Raw genomic sequence first — 8940 nt, 5'->3', positions numbered from 1 at the left:
TACAAACCCGGTTAAGGCACGCAACCTTATCTGCAAAACTATTTGACTCATTCTCCAATTTTCAACAAGTGTCAAATTTCTTAGTGTTTGAGGAATGGTGGTGGTAGCGCTAGAGAGAAAGTCGCTATACTCAAGTTCAGGGTGATTAAATGTTCTTACTAATCGATGCATATCCTTTCTCGTTTCTTCCAAAGTGCTACTGAAGCAATCGCCCGTACGTCCTTTGAAAACGCCTTCCACGATAGCTGCAGAATTTGTGGATCGTTTTAATAATGTCAATTGAGTGCCAGTGTTTTAGCAAAGATGTCACTGCCATAGAGAGCTGTGTGTAAATATTACTTGTTTTCGTGAACTCACCGTTCTACAATTATTTCGTACTAGGCTAGATGGGGCGTTGCTTTTCGGAAAGATTTATTTATTTATTTATTTATTCATTTATTTATTTATTTATTTATTTATTTATTTATTTATTTATTTATTTATTTATTTATTTATTTATTGTACCCTCAGGGCCAGAGGCATTGAAGAGGGGAGTGGGTTTACAAAAAATGGATTCAGAAGGTGAGTAAAGGGGAGTACAGGATTCAACGTTTACTAAATAATCAATTTTAGCTGATAACAAAGTTAGGACACAAAAGTAGAACAAAAGAGATCTGGTGTACATATTTTAAATAATCCTAGTATACAATTCTAGCTACAAAACACATCAGAACACGCAAGAACATAAAAAACGAAAAAGGCACACGTAATAAGTAACCTCAGTTTACAATGTTTGTTAGTGCAGCGCGAAACAGCTGATAATCAGTAATCGCAGCAGTCGCTCCAGGAAGCTGGTTCCAGTCTTTGCTGGTGCGTGGGACAAAAGATTCTGAACACGTAATTGTTTGGCATATAGGTATACCAACTTTGTGCGCATGATCGATGCGAGAGGACACGTAGGACGGTGAAAGAAAAAGATTAGCACGAAGGTGGGGGCTATTATGGAAGATTTTATGAAAAAGGCACAGGCGAAAAAACTTACGACGAGAAGAAAGGGAAGTCAGCTGCAACGAGTTTTTCATAGCTGTAACGCTTGCTGTTCGATCGTAATCGTGTAGGATAAACCGGGCAGAGTTATTTTGGACCAGTTCGAGGGCTTTGATCAGATAAACCATGCTGGGATCCCAAACTGAAGCAGCATATTCTAATTTACTTCTAACCAAGTTCTTATACATCAGTAGTTTTAGAGAGGCAGATGAAGAAGAAAAATTGCGACGAAGATAGCCTAACATACGGTTTGCATTGTTAATAATGTTGCTTATGTGAACGGACCATGTCAGGCAAGAAGTAATGTGCACACCTAAGTACCGGTAGGATGAAACACCATCGAGTAGAACATTATTAAGATGGTACGAGGCGGGAGTGGTTGAACTTCGACATACGCGTAAAACTTTACATACACTTTTTAATATTAAGGTTCATTGGCCAAAGACTGCACCAGTTTGAAATAGCGTTAAGGTCGTTTTGTATAATACTAACATCGCTTGTGTCGTTAATTTCACGAAATATCACACAATCGTCAGCGAACAGGTGTATGTTTGATGAAACGCAATCAGTGAGGTCATTGATGTAAATTAAAAATAAGAGGGGGCCCAGGACTGAGCCTTGGGGTACGCCCGAAGTAACAGAACATTCTGGGGAATTATATGAGTTGGCTGCAACAAACTGTGTACGGCCACACAAAAAGTGTTCAAGCCATTTGAACACATCACGATCAAGGTTAAGTCTGCTAAGTTTCAGGAGCAGGAGATTATGGGACACTTTCTCAAAGGCTTTTGCAAAATCTAAAAAAATACAGTCTGCTTTAGAACGACGGTCAAGAATGCGGTGAAGCTGGTGTGTAAAAGAAAGTAATTGGGTTTCACATGAAAACCCCTTTCGAAAACCAAGTTGTGCATCCGTGAAAAATGAATTGGATTCGAGAAACGTTACGATGCTTGTGTACAAGACATGCTCCAAGACTTTACAAGGAATGCTCGTAAGGGATATAGGGCGGTAATTTAAAGGAGATTCTTTGCTACCTGATTTGTGAACGGCGACCACCTTACCAATTTTCCACTGGATGGGTAGGGACCCGCTGTCAATGGATTGTTGAAAAAGTTTGGTAAGAAGAATTGAAGAATACGAGGCCGTACCTTGAAGAAATTTAGAAGTTATAAGATCGACACCTGGGCTTGAAGAGGGCTTAAGTGACTGTATTATTTTAGAAATTCCCCGAGTGTCAATAATAATTGAATTCTTGAGTGGATAATCGTGCAGCTTTGGGGAAGGAATAGATGTACTGGAAGAAACCACAAAATTACTACAAAAAAACCTGTTCAGGACAACCGGACACTCATTGTCGGGAATGGATTCGTCATTATGGTCCAGCAGTTTAATTGACTCAGTCGTGCTTGGATTAATTACACGCCAAAAGCTTTGAGGATTGTTTAGAAGCAGGCTAGGTAAGGTACTCTGGAAAAAGTTGGATTTTGCATTTTTGACAGCGGATACATAGGAATTGTTGGCTACTTTGTATGCAACCCACCGAGCGTTCGTGGGCAGCAGTTTCGCTTTACGGTAAAGGCGCTTCTTGCGGTTTGATAGACGTTTTAAGTAGGCATTGTACCATGGAGCTCTGGCATGCGAAGAGATTTTGCGAAGCGGGATGTATTTGTTGGTTAGCTCGTCGACTTTTCGCAGGAATAAGTTCCAGTTAGCTTCAACTGTACGATTGTCAAAATTGTCTAGAAAAATGTCAAGAAAAGTGGACAGTTCAGTGTTAATGGCATCGAAATTTGCTTTCTTATAATCACAAATTTGCTTAGTTGTCTTACGTGTTACTAGAGCTGGTACTGAGATGTCGAAAGAAAGGATTAAATGATCAGATAAACCGGGTAAATATGTCATGCACGAGACAGAGTCGGGGCGTGAGGTAAGTACGAGGTCTAGTACCGTTGCTGTGCTGTCTGTTATTCTCGTCGGCTGGGTAACTAGTTGGGTAAGGGTGAAGGTTGAGCAAAGGTTCAGAAAGTCGCTAACTTGTGAGGAACTTGAATTAAACATGGGCGATTCGGAGGACCACATAATTTGAGGAAAATTAAAGTCACCTAATAAAAAAATCGGGGCGCTTGGCAGACGAGTTACTACGGTATTAAGAACATCGTGTAAGGAGGTAGTAAAAGTTGGCGGGGCGTTAGGGGGGCGATAACATGCCGCAAAAATGAATTTCTGGTACGCCACCTCAACACACGATAAGATAATTTCAATATCGGTTTCAACAGCAACCTGGTAATAATCGTGTGCATTCAAAACAGCAAGCATAACGCCACCGCCTTGGCGAAGGGTACGGTCACAACGGTAAATTGTGTAGCGGGACGCATCGTAAAAAATTTCCGTGTTCCGAATGTTATTATTCAGCCAAGTTTCGGTTAACGCGATAACATTAGGTCTGCACGTGTCTACAATAGAGTTAAAAGAGTCAAGTTTATTAAGCACACTCCTGACGTTCGCAAGAAGTACAGATAAGCGTGACGGGGGCGGCAATCGCCCACATCCCCTCGCGTTTTCCTATCGTGTCTCTAGGTTTGCTGTTTGCGTAGCGTCTAGGCCGTTGTTTTGCGATGCTTTGCGTTGATGCGTTTCAGGGTGGGGAAAGTTACTCGTTTCTGTTACAGTATCGGTTAAAGAGTCATATACGTAGCATTGTTGGTTGACATACAGTTTCGAGTAGCGCAATTTGAATTTCGGGGATCCAGGTAGACCCTTAGCGAATGCAGGCAGTTTCTTTCGTGCCTCACGAGTCGCAGGCGAAAAGTCTTCGGATACCGAAATACCGGATTCTTTAAGTTTAGCGCGCGCTGATAATACCTTATCTCGGGTTTTAAAGGAACAAAATTTCATTATAATGGGGCGGGGTTTGGATGCAGATAGCGTCCCTATACGGTGAGCTCTTTCAACGTCTGAGGGGGGTATTTCGACGCCAAGTGCGGAGTGTAACGCGGCAAGTGCTTTCTCCTCCGTATCGTTCCACGTTTCTTTCGAATCTGATATACCATGAATAACGACGTTATTTCGTCTGGAGCGATCCTCTAAGTCATCCAATCGCGTCTATTAAACACGCAAGCAGACACGAATGTGGATTAAACACGCAAGCAGACATGAATGTGGATATATTCGCAAGCAGATTAAACACACAAGCAGACATGAATGTGGATATATACAGGACAGTCGTTAACTGCCAGCCACATTTGTTCGCCGCTCCGCCAGCAAGTAATTAAAGGAAAAGATACATGCCCAGTATGACTTTAATAGTAATACCACTCATGCTCTGCGGAAACCGATCTACAATTATTACCGAGTAATCACAAGGATTTACTCAAAGAAGCAGCTGCTTCAAGAATTTATACAGTTGAGCCCACTTATAAGGACACCACTTTTAACAAAATATCGGCTATAGCTATCAGAAGCTGCTGCACCATCAAATTTTAGGTGCTCTCTGTGGTTCATTACCCCGCTTACAGCAATGTCACCGGGCCGAATCATCAGTTACAACAATGAATATGGCTGCTGAGTTTCCGCGCCAAAAGGGGTTGGAGCTCGGAATCCTCGAAGAAAAATAAGAAAGCGACAAACTCAGGCTGCTTGACTCCCGCCCACAACTTCAACGGGATCCAGCGCGCCTTCAAACTCGCGGCATGCTTCAGCTCATGGTGTTTTGGCACTGCGACAGCGCTGACTTTCCAAATCCACTACGGCGCGAGAAATGCAGCGGCTTCAGGTCATGCACACTTCGACATACAATTTCAGTAAAAGGCTCAGGCTTGAAAAATTTTCAGCATCCCGAAACTTCAAAAGTTTTCATTTACATTGTCTCTTGGACCTGTGTCGTTCCCGCGAAAGCATCTGAATTTTCAAACATGTCAAAAAAAAATCGGCAGCTTTGTCATTCTTAGTAACAGTTATGTCTGTCGGCATGTATTGCAACTTTTTTCGCAATAAGCTGCCTTCCCCGTATTTTAGTTTTCGTGAAACCCGTTTATAGTAGCTATCCGTTATAAAAACAAAATTTTTTGTGGCATTAGAGTATTGTTATCAGGGGGTTCAACTGATTAAAGGGCGGCTTCCTATGTACTCACGTATTTGTACAGCTGGTATAATGATACATGTGCACCAGTGATTTCAAACGTAGATTGTATGTTGCATCCACGTAATCATACGTGCTTCTGCGTTATTTACTTTTCGCATCGCAGTTTCCGGGAACTCTGCACAATGGTAGTGGCTGTGATGGCCTTGGTGGTCTCTTCCATTCCCAAGACAGCGTGGACGTTCGTATTCACCAGAAGGTCGCTGATCATCTTTGTGACTTCTGCGTCGTTATACGTGCGAAAGCTGGTTGCTTCTTTTAACGCTTAAATGCCTGACCCGCTTGGTAACCGCTACTTTCTCATTTAATAATAATTGGTGGAGTTTAAAGTCTTGAAGCCACTATATGATTGTGTGAGACGCCGTAGTCGAGGGCTCCGTAAATGTTGACCACGTGGGTTTTTTTTTTTTAACGTGCAGCTAAATCTAAGCACTTGGGCCTCAAACATTTTCGCCTCCATCGAAAACGTGGCCGCCACAGCCGGGACGATCCCGCGACCTGCGGGTCAGGAGTCGAGTGCCTTATAGGCACTAGACCACCATGGCAAGTGCTCTTTTCTCATTTAACCATCAGAAAAATTAGCACATATTTCAGTTGAGGTTATCTCCCTGGACAACATTACTTTACGTTAATAGGCCTAATAGTTCATGTTTTGACGAAATTATACAAACTCTTGCTGCGGTCTCGGCATTGTCTGCTGTCACGATAATAAATAGCCATATGCAGGCCATGCGCGGAAAGTTGGGAAGATTTTTTTCGTGTGGACGCAACCCTCTTACATCCAAAAGCAGACGAAACACCGCTCTGGTTTTTCTGCAAAGGTGGTTGAGCTTATCGAGAGAGTTTTTCCACGTGGCAATGTTAACGTTTAGGCAAGGAACCTCTGCGTGCCTGCCGTGAATCTGGAAACATATAAAAGCGCAAGCATGGAGCGAGCACGCGCCGTTTAAGAGGAACATTTCAGTGATTCGAATGTCGATCTGAGCGCTCATGTACGTTCTTTCACGGTAGAAAGTCCGACAGGGCTTCCAGTGTACTGCGAACTATTTTATGCTAAGAACGCCAGTATCACGAGTCCCGACCCATATGTATGCTGTAGGAAAGATGCAGAACATTTTTTTACAGGATTTGTGCCGATGCACCTAACTGAACGCGTGTGCAGCCGCTGACAAGGCAAGCCTCTGGTTGAGACATAACATTTGGCATGAGCGGGCCTTTTTTTTATAGTTTTTATAGTTATAGTTTTTTTTTCACTTCTTTTTATAGTTTACATCAATGACCTAGTAAATATCTACAGTGATGCGAAATACGTTATGTACGCTGACGACGCTAGCCTATTTTTTTCGTCACCTGAACTTGGTAGCCTTCAGAATAACACCAACACTGCTCTAAGGGCGCTCCAAGAAAGGTCAGCAGCAAACGTTTTGCAAATTAATACTAAAAAGACAAAAGCCGTGATTTTCAGACCAAAATCTAAGCAGATAACCTGCGATCACATCACCCTTCTTTACACAAATGAAGCAATAGAAATAGTGAGTAGTGTGAAAATACTGGGAGTTACCTTCACACAAAATATGCTTTGGGATTTACACATCGAATCAGTTTTAGGCAAGCTATCTCGTGTGGTTGGTATGATGGCGCGTCACAGATTGATATTACCTTTTAAAATAAAGCTTCTTGTTTACAATGCGCTCTTTTTTTCTTCCTTGTATTATTGTTTTTTGGTATGGGGTACGACGACATATACAAATCTTGAAAGACTTCATGTACTGCAGAAAAAATTTCTACGTGCGCTTTTCAATGTACCCTACAATTCCCATACTTCAGATTTATTCTTGAAGGGAAATGTCATCCGCGTGTTTACCCTATACAATTACAAGTTAAGTATAGCGTTCAAACGAGAGATAAAAGAAAACCTAAAGTTTTTCCACGAGTTATCTCATCTTGCCAAAAACACCCATTCATACGGCACTCGTTACATAGAACAGTGGAAGGTGGTCACTGCGCGGACAAGCTATTCTATGCAGAAGCTATCATACACGCTGCCAACCCTTTTAAATTCATTTCATAAATTACACATTGAATTGAAAATAACTTCTGCACGAACACTGCGCGAGCATTTCATCAATTCATGCTAACATAGTAAATAGTGTAAAATATTGCTTTTTTTTTCATTCTTCCTTACTGATGTGTTTTTTTAGACATATCTGTATTCCGAATATGTGTTTCTTGTGATTTTTTTTTCTCTTTATGTGAATGTTTGCCATCGCTGCCTGCACTGTAGGGGTGGCTGCGGGCCTCTGTCAAGTTGCTTGTGCCTTCAGGCAACTTTTACCCGCAGTCTCCTCCATCGCTGATGGAAATAAAAATTATTATTATTATTATTATTATTATTATTATTATTATTTTTATTCTCGTGGAGAACGTGCAGTAGGCGATGGCATCGTGGCAGCGTCGAAGAATGCAATTTTCCTCCCGGCTGCATACACCCCGTAAATATTAGTTTCCAATCCGCACAATATACTGGCGTATGGGGTGCATTAACTTCTTTCCTGTGTCTTGCAGAGTCCGCCATTGTGGAACAGTGACTACGGTGCTTGGCTGCTGATCCGAAAGTCGCGGGTTTGATCCCGGCCACGGCAGTCGCTTTTCGATTACGGTGAAATTGTGTAGGCCCGTGTACAGTACGATGTCATTGCACATTAAGTCATTGCACCAAGATTTTCGGAGCCCTTCACGATATACGGCGTCTCTCATAGTTATACGGACGTTCTAGGTCGTAAAACCCCATGTAATAATATTATGTGTCTTGAGTTATCCCAGTTTCTTACTTGTTCCCGTTTCTGAGAAGCTGCGCATACAAAAGCACCTAACATTCGGGACACTTCAGGGAAAACAAGTCCCAAGAAGATTGATGTGAGACTGTACCTAAGTGGCACTTAACATAAATTCAAAAAAGGTATCACGAAGAGTGTGCTTGTGAGTGGTTTATTCGACACCTAAAAGCTCTCTGAATTATTTACCGGAGATGTCAGCAAGGCTCTCCCGCCATTGCGTAATCATTCTTTATTGAAACGATCCGCATGTGATGTCTAATAATTGCATATGTTTCCGTAAGAATCTTACGGAAATATATGGAAAATATATAGGAAACATGTATTCTTACGGAAACACGCGGAATTATTGGACATCGCATACGGAGTGTTTCAGTAGGGATCACCGTAAGAAATTCGTTGAGTGTGCTATGGGAGCTCTTTACAGCATAACTTTCTCTTGTAGGTGCAGTAATGTTGGCCAGAAGGGTGGGCGCCTTAACCTAAGGCTACAGGAACAGTGTCTAGAGCATCGAAAACATGGGTTGGAAAGGATTCTAGGGTACCGATTGTCCCGAATTTGATTGCAAGCCTTTTAGAAAACACGAGTTTTGCGACTCACCCCATGAAAGCACCAGGATCTTCAGTGAGGGTTGCTTGTTAACTTGATCTGATTTATTGATTGTTATAATGCATCGAGGGTCCCGTTACAGTTTTTAACTTTGGGACCCTCGTCTGTATATTAATATTACTGTACTACTTTTTTAAAATGAATAATAAACTGAAACTGAAACTGAATGATGGCACAAGGAAGCTATATCAGTAAACGGTGAATATTCTTATCGGAAAAAAAAACGGGCCAATCGAGATTGATTGGCACGTCGTGATCCGGAGTACTTAGTTCTTTTATCTAAATCACCTCTCTGCCATTCAAATAATTGCCACCTCTTGAATCCCCTTCGT

Source organism: Rhipicephalus microplus, chromosome 8 (assembly GCF_043290135.1).
Source record: "Rhipicephalus microplus isolate Deutch F79 chromosome 8, USDA_Rmic, whole genome shotgun sequence".
Classification (NCBI taxonomy): domain Eukaryota; kingdom Metazoa; phylum Arthropoda; class Arachnida; order Ixodida; family Ixodidae; genus Rhipicephalus; species Rhipicephalus microplus.
The sequence above is the reverse complement of the archived record's forward strand: the minus strand, read 5'-3'. Positions refer to the sequence as shown.